This window comes from Salvelinus sp. IW2-2015, linkage group LG1 (assembly GCF_002910315.2).
Source record: "Salvelinus sp. IW2-2015 linkage group LG1, ASM291031v2, whole genome shotgun sequence".
Lineage (NCBI taxonomy): Eukaryota > Metazoa > Chordata > Actinopteri > Salmoniformes > Salmonidae > Salvelinus > Salvelinus sp. IW2-2015.
The window spans coordinates 50469899-50488867 of record NC_036838.1 but is presented as its reverse complement, the minus strand read 5'-3'; the positions used below and the strand labels follow the sequence as shown (position 1 = coordinate 50488867).

The 18969-nt window shown below is 41.8% G+C and overlaps 1 protein-coding gene across 2 annotated transcripts in view; it reads left to right on the top strand.

Moving 5' to 3' along the window:
- The window catches only part of LOC111969407 (forkhead box protein P1-B), a 239615-nt gene that overhangs the window by 27318 nt on the left and 193328 nt on the right, over positions 1–18969 (top strand). For both annotated transcript variants that reach the window (XM_023995596.3, XM_023995605.3), the window contains exons 2-3: positions 6700–6798; positions 9245–9345. The gene's annotated coding sequence lies outside the window, so the exon portion shown is untranslated. The remainder of the gene's footprint in view (positions 1–6699; positions 6799–9244; positions 9346–18969) is intronic.

The window sequence follows — 18969 nt, the reverse complement described above, 5'->3', positions numbered from 1 at the left end:
AACAAAAATCTGGAGCCCTATTTTGACAATAAAATATAACAAAAATAGCCTAATTGTCAACCCCAAATTCTTGACAATTACTGGAATAGGTTGCGTATCAAAATATTTCAAAGCATTCATTCTTGCTTGGACATGTTAGATGTAACAACTTATTTATTGAATACTGTCTCAGTAGTCAATTACACTAAGCATTGTGAAAGACTTTATAATGACTTTCTAAGAAAGGGGGAAATGTTTGTATCCTTGACCTGTTAGCTAGGTAATAATGGGTCCAGTTATTATTTTCACTCTGAATCCTTCATTATGTGGAAACGTAGATGTGTTAGGCTTTCTTACAGTTTAGTTTAGCTCATATAAATGATTTGCATGAAATTTGTCCCTCCTGATTTAGGTTGTTTGGAACTCTTCTTCTTTGGAACAATGCCAATTGAATTGTCTGCTTTCTAACACGCTAGGAGAATAGGGAATATGGTTCTCTTTGGGCTTGAGGCTTGATCTCCTTATGTGATCTCCTTATGTGCCCCCCCCATCCATTCACATCACAATTAGTGATTTCGAACATCCCCAAATGGCCCACATAATTAAAGAGTTGGCATTATAATTACAATGTGTTTATTGTCTGTTTATGGGTGGTGTGCTGTACATAACACTTGGACATTTCATTGGAGTAAATGGATTGAGGTTTTTTAATACACTTTCTGTAAATGTGATTTCATGTATCAATGATACCTCCTTCATCAGCCCTTTGACAGTTGCACTGTTTGTCCTATGTACAGCGTAATTTGGCCGACAGCGGTAACTGGCAGCCGAAATAACCAAATTATTTAGTCATGGGTTTTTAACGGGCACAACGGCAAATGGATGTTAAGTAAATGATGCAATTTATTCCCTTCCTCCTCATTGCCAGGCTGGTTGCCACGGGACTTCTGCCAGCTTTAAGTAAGTGGTACCCAGATGGTATTCACATGACGCACACTTGGTTACAAAATCGTCCCCGGGAATAACTCTGCTGCCACAACAACCAATAGGTCAATTGAGCAGGAGATCCTGTTGCTTCCACAGTTTTGCATATGCAAATCTGCTAATGTTGTGTCATTTCGGTAAATTCTGGGGGAAGGTTGTATCTCAGGGGTCCTAAACGAATTGGAAAGGAGCCCAGTTAATGAGCGGAGCTGGAGAGAGAGATAGAAGGGAGACATCCTCCGCCTCAGATTGTTTCCTCTGTGCTAAAGCATGGCTTCCTGGATCCTCCACTTCTTGCTCACCCGGCCTCCTGCTCCTCCGTCGTGGAGAGGGGAAGTGCCTGTGATGAAGATGGGCCTGTAATGGGATAGTCCACTGGGCTCTCAGTCAGATAAAGTGATTTTTCTACCATCTTATGAAAAAAGCCAGTCTATTTCTGGAACATGCGTGTGGAAGACAATGCCTGGGCTTTCTCCTGCTCTCTCTTTCTCTCTCACTTTCTCTCTCGCTCTTTCTCTCTCATCCTCACTCTCTCTCCCACTTTCTCTGTCTCTCTCATCCTCCATCTCCTCTCTCTGTCTGCCAAACTTTTATACCGGCTCTCATCAGCTGCAGCTGTGGTGCACTCTGTCTCGATTTCTCCTCCTGGAGAAGTGGTGAATTGTGTCGTCTGCAGCCACTAACAGCCAACAGCTGCTTTAGCCCACTGCAGAGGGAGGACAATGTGGAACTGATTTTCAGCGAGAGAGAGAAATAAATAAACAATGTACAAAAAACAATACCTCAACCAACACACAGCTTATGCAAATTGGGAACATGTGTTTGTAGATCGATAAGCCATGCTTGTGCATGAAAAGTCTAGAGTGACCGCTTTACACAGAGATGTATGTTACCACGAGKAGTTCTTTATCTGCAAGATGTTGGCCTACACATCTGTTTGTAAAAAAAATAAAAAGATGTTAAACCCACTCAATATGATGAAATGTATAAACTATTTGTTGTTGAGTTGTGACATTAATCTCCCTAGATCTGGGGAGTGTTAGTGGATAAGACACCAGCTGTACCGGGAGGGGAAAAGTTTTACTCATTGTGGTGGGAGGAGGGTCAAACTGTCAGTAGGTCAAAGGTCAGATAAAAAAGGGGGAAAAAGACAATGGCAGATCTACACACATTTAATGAACATGTCTGTTAATGCCTCAACAAAATAACCCAAATTCTTTAAAATAGGCCAAGCAACCTTGGCTTTCGTGAACTAACACTCGCACTTGACTTTTTCCCCTACTTGCACTGARGTTACTGATAGCTAATTTATTGAGGAAAAATGTACTTACTATGWCTGAGATATATGGTTTCCCGCCGAGCTATRTTAAGATGAATGCACTAGCTGTAAGTCGCTCTGGGTAACAGCATCTGCTAAATAAAATAAACATCAAAACGTAGATATTTGGATTGCATTGGTTTCAAATTGAACATCCATAATTTGGGTTGGAGCCTTGATACCTTTTGGCTTGAGCCAATGTAAAAGTCTAAAACTCTGCGTTTGTCAGTATGTCATAAGCTGCTATTAGCATTGGTAGAAATGTTAATGCTCAGAGGCTCATCGCCTCCAGAGAATGGCTTTCTATCACATGCTCACATTCTTTTAAAAGGGAAATGGAAGATGAATTTTGCCCATAAAGGCTGTATCACAAGGGCTTTTTATCCTAAATGGCTCTGGGGATTGTTATCTGTGGGAAGTGTGCCCTGCCTCCGTCGTGTTCAATCAAGTGTCCACTTAGTTGTGACTGGGAGTAATTGTTCCCAAGTGGGCCACACACTGACCTGTTAATGTCGGCGTCGACCCTCTAACCTTGTCAGCACGTCTTAGGGAGGAGTTTAAATCATGTGGATCTCCTTCTTGCCTTTGCGCTGCCTGGGCAAGTGGGTGTCGGTGCTGATAGACCACTCTCTTATAATTGTCCCCAGCAGCATGGGTCAGCCAGGGGTGCTCCCCAAGCCCGGCTCTTATTAGATGAGGTACTGGGAGTGCTGTGACTTAATGGGTCAAGCCATTGATCCGATCCAGCCACAATGTTCTGTCTCTACAGTCATATGAAGCCCTGCTAGCTACCTAATGACTCTCAGAGTTGCAGGCTCTGTTGACTGTGTTGGACAGAGACAGCATTCTGAGGCAACCAAACGCTATTGAAGACATGATATTRGGTCCCATCTATAATGTTTCGGTATTGTGCCAATGGGTTTCTTATTTGTGTGTGATTTGACATCGCGTTGACTGTGGTGTCCTCTGTGTATTAGATATTGATGAGGTAGAGTAGGTGGAGTAGGTTGTCCTTGTCCCCATACAGTCTGATGTTTCATGAACCTGGGTAGAACAAAAACCTTTGCCAAAAGTTTGTTGTCAGATCGGTTGGAAACATGACACACAAATAATTAACAAACTACACTGAACAAAAATATGAACGCAACATATAAAGTGTTGGTCCCATGTTTCTTGAGCTGAAATAAAATATGCACAAAAAGCTGTTATATCTCAAATTTTGTGCACAAATTTGTTTACATCCCTGTTAGTGAGCATTTCTCCTTTGGCCAAGATAATCCATCCACCTGACAGGTGTGGCATATCAAGAAGCTGATTAAACAACATGATCATTACACAGGTGCACCTTGTGCTGGGGACAACAAAAGGCCACTCTAAATGCCACATGTCTCAAGTTTTGAGTGAGTGTACAATTTGCATGCTGACTGCAGGAATGTCCACCAGAGCTATTGCCAGAGAATTGAATGTTCATTTCTCTACCATAAACCACCTCCCAACGTTGTTTTAGTAAAATTTGGCTGTACATCCAACCAGCCTCACAACCACAGACCATGTGTATGGCGTTGTGTGGGTGAGCGGTTTGCTGATGTCAACGTTGTGAACAGAGTGCCCCATGGTGGTGGTGGGGTTATGGTATGGGCAGGGGATAAGCTACAGACAACAAACTGAATTGCATTTTATCGATAGCAATTTGAATGCATAAAAATACCATGATGAGATCCTGAGGCCCATTGTGAGGCCCCTTGTTTCTCAGGTTCCAACAGATGCATATTTGTATTTCCAGTCATGTGAAATCCATAGATTATGGCCTAATGAATTTATTTCAGTTGACTGATTTCCTCAAAAGACATGTAAACTCAGTAAAATCTTTGATATTGTTGCATGTTGCATTTATATTTTTGTTCAGTATATTTTAAAGTGTCTGGTTACGAGTTCCTTTTGAAACTGACAAGGACTGTAATTTGGGTCAAAAGGAGAGATTAAAACCAGATGTTTCTAAAGCTGAAGGTTGTGTGTTGAGCAGCTGCTGTGTGGAAGTCCACAAGTGAAGAATAACTTAGCTGTTGTATCTGTCTATTTGATGTTGCTGCAGTGAAAATGACTGAAGATATTGTACTGTATCTTACAGTGCTTGGTTGTTTGTTTCATTTTATGGATGGAAGCAGCAGCACGTCTTTAAACTAAACCATCACTTTTTAAGTGCTCATTTGCGAAGTGAAATAAAAGTAGGGTACCTCATTTCAAAATTGAAGTATTTTTAATCTTTCTTCAGATCCCTTATACGAGACCATGCATAAATCCAATCTCTTTCGAATGATCTCATCAATTATTACCATTGTAAATTCTGCATGGTGGTACTCTTTTCCCAAGTCTTTCCTTTTTGAGCAAGTTGGAGCCACCATGGTGCAGCCATAAATTCAGAGGGGTGAAGCGGTCTATTGGGATAAACATATTTTTGGGAGTCATTTACAATTCAGCAGACACTCTTATTCAGAGCAATTTAGGGTTAAGTGCCTCGCTCAAGGGCACATCGACAGATTGTTCACTGAGTCTGCTCAGGGATTCAAACTAGCATCCTTTTGGTTACTGGCTCAACACTATTAACCACTAATCTACCTGCCGCCCTGTAATGACAGGCATGCAGACGGGTAATCAGAAGGGTCTTATCAGGGGCCGTTCAGAGGCTGATGGCGGGCAGAGGAATGTGATCTGGCTGTGGAAACAACGCCACGTTAATGGGGTTAGCCAAATTCCACACTCATGAATTATGAGGCGGGCCTGTGGTTTGTTGTGTATGGTTTGGGGCCTCTACACACTAGTGCTGTACAGAGAGAGAGACAGAGTTATATATTTGGTCTTTTGGCACTGTCTCTCATAGACAAGCTCAATTAATGGTTCTGGATCTCCTTCTTCTGTTCTGCCGATGGGGAAAAAAATATGCATTATACACTCATGCCATAAACAGATAGGTTTAAAGATATAGATAGACCGACACACGCTCGAACGCATATCCAGGTCACCCGTGATACAAGTCAGTATTCAACGTTCATCCATTTCTGATGATGTCTGGAGATTACATAGAAACCGGCCACTAGGGGCAACAGTGAGCTCTCTTACCTTCATGTAGGTTTCGGTTTTGCTTAGGGTGTTGTGGACGGGGATGGTGGATAGGTTGCAAGGTTGAATCCAGCGATAGAAAGTTGTGTTTGAGATTTTTGTTTTAAGCCTATCCCAAACCTTAACCATTCTGAGTTAATGCCTAACTTTAAGATTTTGGAGTTAATGCCTTAACTTAACATTAAACATTTAAAAAATTCAAGTTTGAGAAACATGGATGAACGTTGAATTCTGACGTGAAACTGTGAGAGATAGTTGCACACACACACAGAGACAGACAGACAGACAGACATGTTGTTGTCTTATGAATTAATAGTTCAACAAGTACAGCATGTAAAGAGGCCAATATTATCTGGTATTGATTTTAGGTCTGTCGATGACCCAAGTTCACAATTGTAATTTTGGAACAGACTGAATTTTCAGAATGGTGTTCAGAAAATGGCCTTGCAAAATCCAGATTCTTTTCAGACAGAGCTCACACACAATGGTGCAGGTTTATAGGTCAATATGTCACTGAGAACATACAGCGTTCCGGGGGAATCAGATTTCTGTGGTTGTACACATTGTTATTTTGTTAACGCTGACATTTACATCAGCAGCATCATCACCGCATTATGCAATTGTGAGATAGTGTTAAATATCAGTCATACTAATCTGTCTTTGAAAAGATGAAAACAGTGAGATGACTATGTATTTAGGTCAGGAGATGACAACTGGAATCAGTGCGTCATAACGCATGTAAAATATGTGTGGTTGTAGCTGATCACGTTTAATTTTCCCTCTGATAATGCCACTCTTGTTGATGTGGGTTAAGTGAACTGGGTTTTGTCTAGAAGGGATACAGCTTTTGTCAGAATTTACTTTTCGTAGCAGGTTCAGGAAAACTAATGCAGCAGGTTAGGATAATTCATGTAGAAGGTTAGATCAATTTGACAAAAGCTGTATACCATCTAGACATGACCAGTGAACTGTAGGTACTTTCCTTACCTTTTCACTTCCTGTTTGTAATAGTCTTATCTATGTCTCCCCTGACCCTCTCTTCTGGTTGTCACTAGTTACCACAGCCACAAAGTCAAAATGGGCTTTACCGTAAAGATTTATGAAACCAAAAATGGGCTTTTTGGTCTTTAATTTAAGGTTAGTGTGAGGCATAAGTTTAGCATTGTGGTTAGGGTTAAGGTTAAGATTTAAAATCAAATTTTAAGAAGATACATTATAGAAATATGCATGGTTTAGCCATGATTATGACTTTGGTAACTAGTGACAACCCTCTCTTTTGTCCTTCTCATACCTAAATACAGTGTCATCTGTGAACTCCRGATGGTCCCGCCCCTGAAGACCCTGAGCTGAATTTTCATTGGAAGAATGGAACGCCAGTCTTTCCTACACAAGTGAACACGGTATGTGCACATCCTTACTCTTATCTACTTTCGATGACAGTTTTATTTCAAATGTTCTCTGCCTCTCTGTGAACTAGAAGGCTACAGCATAGTGCGATTTAACTTGTTAGGCTAATTTGCATCTTATTATAATTAGGTTAAACTAGATACCAACACATACTCAAAAGTATTTTCATGAATTGTTAATTGTTCAGGCTAATAATTGAAAACTATTTTATTTGACCAAATTGCATTATGACTTTGAATAATGAGACAACTAATCGGAATGTCTTACAAATAATGTGTCAGCTAAATTTATCAAGAACTTTGTTGAAAATATGATGTTCCTATTTTATTCAAATTAGCAGGTTTTAAATGAATACTTTGATGCATTGCGGAAAATATTACTACTTACAGTTGAAGTGGGAAATTTACATACACCTTAGCCAAATACATTTAAACTCAGTTTTTCACAATTCCTGACATTTAATCATAGTAGAAATTCCCCTGTTTTATGTCAGTTAGGATCACCACTTTACTTTAAGAATGTGAAATGTCAGAATAATAGTAGAGAGAATGATTTATTTCAGCTTTTCTTTCATCACATTCTCATTGGGTCAGAAGTTTACATACACTCAATTAGTATTTGGTAGCATTGCCTTTAAATTGTTTAACTTGGCTCAAATGTTTTGGGTAGCTTTCCACAAGCTTCCCACAATAAGTTGGGTGAAATGTGTCCCATTCCTCCTGACAGAGCTGGTGTAACTGAGTCAGGTTTGTAGGCCTCCTTGCTCGCACACACGTTTTCAGTTCTGCCCACATATTTTCTATAGGATTGAGGTCAGGGCTTTGTGATTGCCACTCCAATACATTGAATTTGTTGTCCTTAAGCCATTTTGCCACAACTTTGGAAGTATGCTTGGGGTCATTGTCCATTTGGAAGACCCATTTGCGACCAAGCTTTAACTTCCTGACTGATATCTTGAGATGTTGCTTCAATATATCCACATCATTTTCCTGCCTCACGATGCCATCTATTTTGTGAAATGCACCAGTCCCTCCTGCAGCAAAGCACTCCCACAACATGATGCTGCCACCCCTGTGCTTCACGGTTGGGATGGTGTTCTTCGGCTTGTAAGCCTTCCCCATTCTAATGTCCTTCCAAAATAACAATGGTCATTATGGCCTAACAGTTCTATTTTTGTTTCATCAGACCAGAGGACATTTCTCCAAAAAGTACGATCTTTGTCCCCATGTGCAGATGCAAACCGTAGTCTGGCTTTTTTTATGGTGGTTTTGGAGCAGTGACTTCTTCCTTGCTGAGCAGCCTTTCAGGTTATGTTGATATAGGACTCGTTTTACTGTGGATATAGATTATTTTGTACCTGTGTCCTCCAGCATCTTCACAAGGTCCTTTGCTGTTGTTCTGGGATTGATTTGCTTTTTTTGCACCAAAGTACGTTCATCTCTAGGAGACAGAACGCATCTCCTTCCTGAGCAGTATGACGGCTACGTGGTCCCATGGTGTTTATACTTGCGTACTATTGTTTGTACAGATGAACGTGGTACCTTCAGGCGTTTGGAAATTGCTCCCAAGGATGAACCAGACTTGTGGAAGTCTACCATTTTTTTTCTGAGGTCTTGGCTGATTTCTTTTGATTTTCCCATGATGTCAAGCAAAGAGGCACTGAGTTTGAAGGTAGGCCTTGAAATACATCCACAGGTACACCTCCATTGACTCAAATGATATCAAGTAGCCTATCAGAAGCTTCTAAAGCCATGACATCATTTTCTGGAATTTTCCAAGCTGTTTAAAGGCACAGTCAAGTTAGTGTATTTAAACTTCTGACCCACTGGAATTGTGATACTGTGAATTATAAGTAAAATAATCTGTCTGTATACAATTGTTGGAAAAATGACTTGTGTCATGCACACAGTAGATGTCCTAACCGACTTGCCAAAACTATAGTTTTTTAACAAGAATTTTGTGGAGTGGTTGAATAACGAGTTATAATGACTCCAACCTAAGTGTATGTAAACTTCCGACTTCAACTGTATGTATGGAGTTTTAATGTAAATGTAAATCTTGAATAGTGACTTTAATTAGACATTATGCTAAACATGTTGTTGTTATTGTTATTACCAATTGTGTTTTGAAGAAGTTTTAGGGTTAGATTTCTAACATTACATTTGAAAATACAGAACATGTATTTCACAAACATCTACAGAATATCACCATATAGATGGCAGCCTTTATTTTTTTTTTTACTGTATCATTCTAAATGATCACCTTATGTCATATTGACCAAATCAATGACAAGTAGCAATCAAAACAAAAGATACACACTTTACTCCCTAAATGATGCATAGTACACCGGTCATAGCAGCTTCGGCAGCTTTGTTTATGACAATCCTTTGTTTTTAATATCTTTGGCATTCTCTCCCTGTCCCTCTCCCCTGTCTGCAGCGGGTGCTCTGATTGGCTGAATAATTTCTGCACTGTAGTCTGGCTGGCTGCCAGCGCCTGCCTTGCCCCTGATCAGAAGTGAACGTGACATTTGTGCGGAGGTAATGGAATCTGTGTGCAATTAAATCTCAGACTGTGAAGAAGAGTCTATTGCCCCCCCCCCTCCCTCCCTCGCCTCATCCCATCAGCAGGGGGAGTGGCGGTGATGATGAAACCGTCCCAGCAGGCCCCTCTCCTCGCCTTGCCACTACGCCTCTCTTTCTCAATCTCTATGTCAGGATGCGTTTTTTAACTTCTCTGGCCTTGGTCTCTGCCCAACAATTCATGACAGCAAACGTCAATTAAAATTCTCCCCAAATATTGTTGGAGAATTAAATTTCAATTATACAAATGACATTGGAGGAAGACAACATTAACATTGGTTTAATGAATTATACTCTAGGTGACAGTTGTTATTTAGTGGCAGTGCATTGTGGGCCTCTTCAACATGTTTTGATGTAAATGTGAAATGGAGTATAGAGGGAGGTGAAATGGAGTATAGAGGGAGGGAGGGAGACTGGTTTAGGGAGGAGTAGAAAGAGGGAGAGCGGACACATGCATGGATGAGAGGAGAAGAAGGGCACATCTCTCCATCTATCTACCCTTCTCCGCTGCTGTGCCGCTACACTTAACGCCTCATTTGTGGTCTCTGTGGCCAATGGCTTGAGTCAGTGATCTATTGCCATAAAACACTGTTCTCTCTGTGTGCTGATGGTGCACTTGTTCATGGCTAATACCACAGAGCTCCTCTATTGCAGGTCTGAAACCTAATGGGTATGTATCCTCATTAAGATCACCCATAAACATAAAAGGATTTCCATTGTGGTTGAGACCGGTTAGACACAGGCATACCGGGCTGGGCAGACACACATTTTCCTTTAACTTCTTGAAAAGGAGTTCCTATCTGAGTTCCTTGTCCTCAGTGGGTAGACTGGGAGAGAGGTAGGATTTCCAGGTCAAGGTCTTCTGAGCCTCCTCCCACCCACTGTCCCTCACACCCTCTCCGGCTACAGGCTGGAGGGCACGGCTCAATCTGCTGGCCCAGAGGGAGGTCACACTTCTGGCCCTGATACAGACTGCAGTTTCCACACTCGCACACAGTCACTGGATCGCAACAGTCACTTTTCCTTTAATATGTTGCCCATATGTAAGGGCAATATATAAGGAACACATATTTAGAGAAATAATGGATATAATACATTTATCCTCTATTTCCTTTCTCTGTAGTTTTGCTTTCAAATGCATAGTCAACAGTTGCTGTCTTGTGAAATGATCACAATCATGTATGAATTTTGATTTATCCCACAATGCCAGTCGGTATTGACCTTTAATTTATGACTTATTTGTTTAGCTCTGCTTTTCTTTGTCATAATGAATCATTTATGTCAAGTACGACATGCATAAAGGAGTATTGTCTTAGAAAATACTAATGTCACTCAGGTCCTTTTCTCTCAGCAACTGAATGTTAATTTAAACCAACAGTCAACTGAACCTCTCCATTTCCTTGTGGCCCTATGAAAACTATGGGTCACACTGAATGCCACCGGGTCCTGCTTTATTCACTAACATCCTGCTTAACAAGTAGACCTCCTATTCCTCCCAGCTCAGTTAGTGTTTTCCTCTGTTGCAGATGTTTCTCCCTTGTCATGTGATAGAGAGGAGACGGGTTTCGCTCAGGGAAAGAGAGAGCGAGGCCTCATTGCTCCAGTGTCATTCTAATGGCAAATTAGATCAGTTTGACAGATAGACACAGAAAATTGTTTTAATTGTATAATTATCTGTGGTTAGTGGAAAACTGCTTTGATGTGGTTAAAGGCCAGGGAAGAGTGCCGTTTAGCCTTTATGTGCTCATTTTGTCACTGAACAGGAAATGAACAACAACTATGAATCCTCAGGATATAGGGCTCCCTCTCACACACACATACACAAACATATGGACATACTGTARGCATACACTCTCCCAAACAACGCCCTTGGGCAGGCCAAGGCGTGCTCAGTGAGACGTTACCATTATAGTCATGTGTCTGCTCCACAGGCGTGGACTGAACGCTGTGTGGTGAAGCCTGTAGCCACCTGACTGGGATGGCAGAACTTAACACACATTTAACAGCAGCTCAACATACGGCCCACTAAACGCTACTGCCACTGTAGAGAGCAGGCGGGCCTCATCAGATCAGTAACCTAGCTTAATCACCGCTCAAACGATTCCTGATAAGATGTCAAAATACTAGGCCATGGATCCAGATGGAGCTAAACACTGAATTTAGATCACTCACTCAGTATTTTGTGGTCCTGCATAGCATCATACCTATGGAGTGGTTTGTTTCATGTGCCTGGCTTTACCACGGATTTGTGTAAAAATAATAATGTACCTCTCCTGTTGTCTCTCTGCTGCTGTCCTGTCTTCTCTCTATGTTGAGGAGTGACCTCAACAGACCACAGTTGAAAAGTCAAATTGGGCAAAACTACTTCAGATTTTGTATAGAAGTAACTGCATGGCATATTTTGTATTCCACTGTTTTCTGGCAATCAAAATAGTGCATAACCATAAAGATTTAAAATAGTTGTCAAAAATTGTCAGGCGTCACCAGAAAATGGGTCATTGTAAGACACTTTCAGCTATCCATAATTTTGCACACACACACACATACACACACAGGGCAGTTTTATAGCCACTCATGCAAGATCAGTAACTGAATGATTTTTCAAGCCTGGTGGGCAATGCTGCATGCAATTTTCAGCTTGACTCATTCAAGTATAATAAAATAATGTAGGGAGTGCTTGAGGGACYGAAGGTTTGGAAGCTCTCACCCCTTAAGCAAGAGCTGGATTAGGACAGCCATTGTGTTGATGTGTTTGTTTCAGAGTCTGGTAACACAATAGAACCAAATGGAGCTTTTTCAAGTCAAGTATTCATACCCCTTGACTTATTACACATGCAGCCTGAATTCAAATTTGATTTAATATATGCTTTTCTCTCACCAGTCTACACACAATACCCCATAATGACAAAGTGAAAACATGTTTTTAGCAAATGTATTGAAAATGAAATACAGAAATATCTTGTTTACATAAGTATTCACACCCCTGAGTCAATACTTTGTAGAAGCACCTTTGGCAGAGATTACAGCTGTGAGTTTTTCTGGGTAAGTCTCTAAGAGCTTTCCACACCTGGATTGTGCAACATTTGGCCATTATTATTTTCAAAATTCTTTTTTTTCTGTAAAATTCTTTTACAGTCAAAACTGTAACTCACCCACTCAGGAACATTCACTGTCTTCTTCGTAAGCAACTCCAGTGTATATTTTGCCTTGTGTTTTATGTTATTGTCCTGCTGAAAGGTAAATTCATCTCCCAGTGTCTATGGAAAGCATACTGAACCAGGTTTTCCTCTAGGATTTTGCCTGTGCTTAGCTCCATTAAGTTTATTTTTTAACCTGAAAACTCCCCAGTCCTTAATGAATACAAGCATACCCATAACATGATGCAGCCACAACTATGCTTGAAAATATGAAGAGTGGTACTCAGTAATGTGTTGTATTGGATTTGCCCCAAACATAACATTTTGTATTCTGGGCAAAAAGTGAATTGCTTTGCCACATTTTTTGCAGTATTACTCTATTGCTTTGTTGCAAACAATATTGGCATATATTTATATAATATTTATAATATATATATATCATATTTGTATTCTGCACAGGCTTCCTTCTTTTCACTCTATCAATTAGGTTAGTATTGTGGAGTATCTACAATGTTGTTGATCCATCCTCAGTTTTCTCCTATCACAGCCATTGAACTCTGTAACTGTTTTAAAGTCCCCATTGGCCTCGTGGTGAAATCCCTGAGTGGTTTCCTTCCTCTCCGGCAATTGAGTTGGAAGGAGGCCTGTATCTTTGTAGTGACTGGGTGTATTGATACACCATCCAAAGTGTAATTAATAACTTCGCCATGCTCAAAGGGATATTAAATGTCTGCTTTTTTTTATTTTTTATTKATCTACCAATAGCTGCCCTTTTTTGCGAGGTATTGGAAAACATCCCTGGTCTTTGTGGTAGACATTCACTGCTCGACTGAGGGACCTTACAGATAATTGTATGTGTGGGGTACAGAGATGATGTAGTCATTCAAAAATCATGTTAAACCCTGTTATTGTACACAGAGTCCATGCAACGTATTATGTGACTTTTTAAGCAAATGTTTACTCCTGAACTTATTTAGGCTTTCCATAACAAAGGGGTTGAATACTTTTTACTCAAGACATTTCAGCTTTTCATTTTTTATTAATTTGTTAACATTTCGAAAAAACAAAATTCCACTTTGACATTATGGGGTATTGTGTGTAGGCCAGTGACAAAAAATCTAAATGTGTTATATTTGAAATTCAGGCTGTAACACAACAAAATGTTGAAAAATTCAAGGGGTGTGAATACTTTCTGAAGGCACTGTAGATAAACATGATCATTTTCAAGTAGATGTTTTATATTCTCTTGTGTACCCCACTGTTATGTAATGTGTTGAGTTCATCATCATGAAGTATGAGCTGCCTTATAACACCCCATTTAGTTTGTAAGATAATCGTGCATTTAGCCTGTCTGCAGTTCAACAGAAAGCAATTTGTCAACGATGAGCTTGTTGTCATGTCTCCGTTGTTGCCTCTGTCATACTCTGTTGTTCAGCTGTAGATCTGATAATGCTTAGGGGATTAGCAGGTAGTAAGGCAGTCAGCTGGCCCTGTGCTGCTGTACACTACAGGCTCTCTAGGCTACTACAGGAGCCGTGTGTTTGGTCTCAAGTGTCTGTGCCGGGTGCTTCACAAATGGTCCGAGTTGCACCTAATGGTGACTTGCCGGCTTTATGGCCGCCACCTCCCCATGGATGATGTGGTAATGAAGGATGACAGGAAGGGCTAGGGGTCCGGGACAGACCCCGGGCAGCTGGCGGAGCAGGAGAATAGGAAGCACCGCCGCCAAGGTGAAACTGCAGCGAGAAGCAAATTAAAGCTCGTATCTGCCATCTCCCTCGCCTCTCTGCACTTTCCTGTTTGGACTTGAAGGTGATTGGAGCCGAGGCAATGACAGTTGACGGAAGCCGTGTGAGGAGAGAGTATTTATTTACAGTGAGACACGGTGATGCTTGTTCAGGATGCGGTTTCACGCAGGATGTGCCTCCCTGCCCCTCCCACAATTCCGCAGGTTTGATCATCTCACAAACGAGTGTGAGGCGGGTGCTGGGAGACCCCTGTTCCAGGCAGACTGCATTGTGTAAGAGGCTGGGAGGCTGGGCCTGGAGGCTGGGAGGCTAGAAGCTGGGACAGACCCAGCAGCACTCACTCAGCACGACTTCCTGCCCGGCCTCGGGAGGTAGGACCAAGGTCAGCACAGGTCACTGGGAAAGGGAGTGGGAAACTTTAAGAGTGTGTGCCGAGAAACAGAGAGAGAGAATGTTTGTGTGTGTGTGTGAGAGTGTGTGTCTGAGAGTGTATGTACACCCTGCCAGGAATTCCTCTTGGCTTGGCTTGTAAAATGGGAGGGAAGGGGTGTCAGAGGTGTAAATCTCTGTAATTACATTGTACTGTATGGCGTAGTTACTGTGTAATTATCAGTGTCGTCACCCTACAATACAGTAGCCCCTTTACTGAAAGTAAAAGGTGTGTGTTTGTGCATGTGTCTACTGTTACACTTAATTGATTCAATTACATATCTGGTGGACCTGCCAATCTTGAATACATTTCCTCTAATGGAGCAACAGAATTTTCACACACATTGACTTTCTCCTGCCTTAGTCCTGTTGTCCACACCCACCATGTTTCATGTTGGTACTAGTCCTCACACACCACGTTTCATGTTGGTACTAGTCCACACACACGTTTCATGTTGGTACTAGTCCTCACACACCACATTTCATGTTGGTACTAGTCCTCACACACCACGTTTCATGTTGGTATTAGTCCTCACACACCACGTTTCATGTTGGTACTAGTCCTCACACACCACGTTTCATGTTGGTACTAGTCCTCACACACCACGTTTCATGTTGGTACTAGTCCTCACACACCACGTTTCATGTTGGTATTAGTCCACACCCACCACGTTTCATGTTGGTACTAGTCCACACGCACCAAGTTTCATGTTGGTACTAGTCCCCACCCACCACATTTCATGTTAGTACTAGTCCACACACACCACGTTTCATGTTGGTATTAGTCCACACACACCACGTTTCAAAGGCAGTTTTTATTACGGCAGGACACCAGGGCAAACTCAGGAGAACCTGCCACTTAAATAAAATGCACATCTGTTGAGAGTGTGCAAAGTGATAAACCATCCAGTCTCCAGGCAGCATTGTGTTAATACACCTAAGTAGCTCACTAAACCTCCTTAGCATTTTGCAGTCAATTGAGTCTCTTTGAAATTGCAGTATTGCTCATTTTTATTGTACGATTTCATTGTCAGTGATATTTTGAAGTCATTGTCAATGCTTCTCATTGATATTGGTAAATAAAAGGAACACTTGTCATTGAGAAAGGGAGGCAGGCTTTATCTTCAAAACAGCTTAAAACAGTGATATTGAACTAGAATGAGTGAGGGAGCTCTTGAACATTAGCATCATTCCTGATAGTATATATGGTCAATGGCTTTAATGAGGCTTACAAATACAAAGGGATATTGTATCTCTGTTTTGTTCATGGATCACTTGTCTAAGTAGTGCGATATTATACTGACCGCCTCATGCTTCATGAGATAATGTAGAACTTAGGAGGCAGACTGCTGTGCTTAACACTTACATGCTGACCAGACCGGACACGTCGTGTGCGCGAGCGTCACAAAATAAATGTAGAAATCCATGTTATTCAGTTATTGCGCGCGCCAACGAGCACCTGCGACGCCAAGGGCTAAAATAGAACTCATTCCTATTTCTGACGCAGATCGCGCTGCAAGTCCTGCCTCTCCCATCTCCTCATTGGTTTATAGAAGCAGGTACCCACGTGCCATCTCCTCATTGGTTTATAGAAGCAGGTACCCACGTGCCATCTCCTCATTGTTAATCCCCACGTGGGTGATAGAAAGACGAACTGTTTTGCCGGTAGTCGTGGAAATACAGTGAAAGTTTAGATGCGATCACCATATAATTTAAACGATGAAAAAGCCTGGAAGGAGGAGAGATGACTAGGAACGATTCGGTTGGCCGTTTTATGTGTGGATTAATTGTCAGAGTAGAGATCCTTGTGCATTTCAGGTAAAATAACAACTCGATGTTTATATCCCAGGACAAATTAGCTAGCAACAGCAAGCTAGCTAAATAGGACAAATTAACGTTAGCTAGCAAGTGCAAGCTAACTAGCTAAATTACCATACATGTTTAATGCTTTTCGACCTGTCCCCAAATTAATGTAATTGGTTCAGTTTGTTTTGATATTTTAACCTGCGTGTCGTGATCGCGTTTGGTGTGGAGGGGGCAAAATACATTTATGCACGATAGCGCCAGCCAGTTTGGGCAAGGTGTTACAGTGTGGGAGTTAAGCAGTAGCTCACATCTCATTATTTCTCATCAAATGAATACTTGGAACTCTGGTTTTCATGCAAAACAGAATGTGGGCTTACACCAATGTAGTTGTAACAAGGTGCCTATATACTGGTGTTCTTACTTCATCATATATCTAATAAACAAAGACTATCTTTGTTTTCTTATGCTTTCTTCTGCTTCATTTGGATGCTTCATCAGAATACTCCAGGCTGGCCTCCCGGGTGGCGCAGTGGTCTAGGGCACTGCATCGCAGTGCTAGCTGCGCCACCAGTCTCTGGGTTCGCGCCCAGGCTCTGTCGCAGCCGGCCACGACCGGGAGGTCCGTGGGGCGACGCACAATTGGCATAGCGTCGTCCGGGTTAGGGAGGGTTTGGCCGGTAGGGATATCCTTGTCTCATCGCGCTCTAGCGACTCCTGTGGCGGGCCGGGCGCAGTGCGCGCTAACCAAGGGGAGCGGGTGCACGGTGTTTCCTCCGACACATTGGTGCGGCTGGCTTCCGGGTCGGAGGCGCGCTGTGTTAAGAAGCAGTGCGGCTTGGTTGGGTTGTGCTTCGGAGGACGCATGGCTTTCGACCTTCGTCTCTCCCGAGCCCGTACGGGAGTTGTAGCGATGAGACAAGATAGTAATTACTAGCGATTGGATACCACGAAAATTGGGGAGAAAAGGGGATAACATTTAAAATAAAATAAATAAMAAAAAAAGAAAAAAAGAATACTCCAGGCTGTAATGGTACAAAGACACAAGGAAATCAATACCTACTTGATTATCCAGAAAAATATCCAGGTTATATTATTGTCTGTGTCCAACGATGATCAGCTGTATTGTATTTGCAGCAGCAGCTGACCCTTAAAAGAAGAATKTGTAGAGCTTAATTTAGCCCCCCTGGAGGAGCAGACAATATGCGGGGTGCTCCAGTGAACTCTGTCCCCCTCTTCTCTCCTCTCTCTGGGTGCAGTGTGTCAGTGAGTTCCTACAGGGGAGATCTCCATCTCCAGAGCTGTAAAAATGACTGTGATTCTGCCATCCTGCCTGTGATCCTGCCCAATGTCTATTCATGTGCCCAACAAGCACTGCATTTTTTTTATGTCACATAATAATTCACTCTTCTCAGTAAGTCTTAAATAGTTGTTCAAAGTATTGACCCAAATGGTATTCTTCGATTTGGATGGTTTCACTCCCTCCCAATACTATGTCCATTCTCATGCTATGTTAAGAAATGAGCTTGGTCAGAACATGTCCAACATTATGAAGGGGTGTGGTGTTGACTTTAGTGGAGAACCAGGTGTTATCTTGGCCAGAGGGTGTGGCTAGCAGCTTTTACAAGTGATCCCAGAGGGATAGGGCTGAGAAGATGACCTCTCAAATATCCTTACCTCAGTGCCAAGATTACCAGGCCAGTGATGTAATGCTATGGGCTATAGGCAATAATGTTGAATACAATTTCAGTTTAGTGATATGTATATTAAGTAATTGATTACGATGATGCTATTGGATCTTGCATGCAAAAACCAAACTGGATAGTGTTGCCTCAGCTCTTGTATTTACATTGGATGTCTGTTTGATCTCAGCCCTAATTTATGTTTTGGAAGATGGGCCCAATTGAAACTGTCATAAAGCATATTCTCAGAGCATTATTAAAAGGCAAACGCCGTAGTGGAGTTTTCCCCTCCTTAGGAAAACGGAGGGAGCATAGATTGGTAAAAGGCAGATAATATATGTGTGAGATTGATCATTGAGTAGCGACCCCATTATCTCCAGAGATGTTAATTATACTGTGCTCAGCTTGCATGTCAAAAGCCAGATAATTGAAGAAGGTAAAAGATGTCCCACACTTTATTTATGCTTTCACTTTGAGGCTGGCGGCAGATATCCTCTCCTCTTTCTTTGCTTTGCTTTGCTTTGCTCTCTCTCTCTCTCTCTCTCTCTCTCTCTCTCCTGTCTCTTATACACATCTAGATGTGTATAAGAGACAGAGGTAAAAGATGTCCCACACTTTATTTATGCTTTCACTTTGAGGCTGGCGGCAGATATCCTCTCCTCTTTCTTTGCTTTGCTTTGCTTTGCTCTCTCTCTCTCTCTCTCTCTCTCTCTCTCTCTCTCTCTCTCTCTCTCTCTCTCTCTCTCTCTCTCTCTCTCTCTATTAATTTTTAGGCCCATTTAT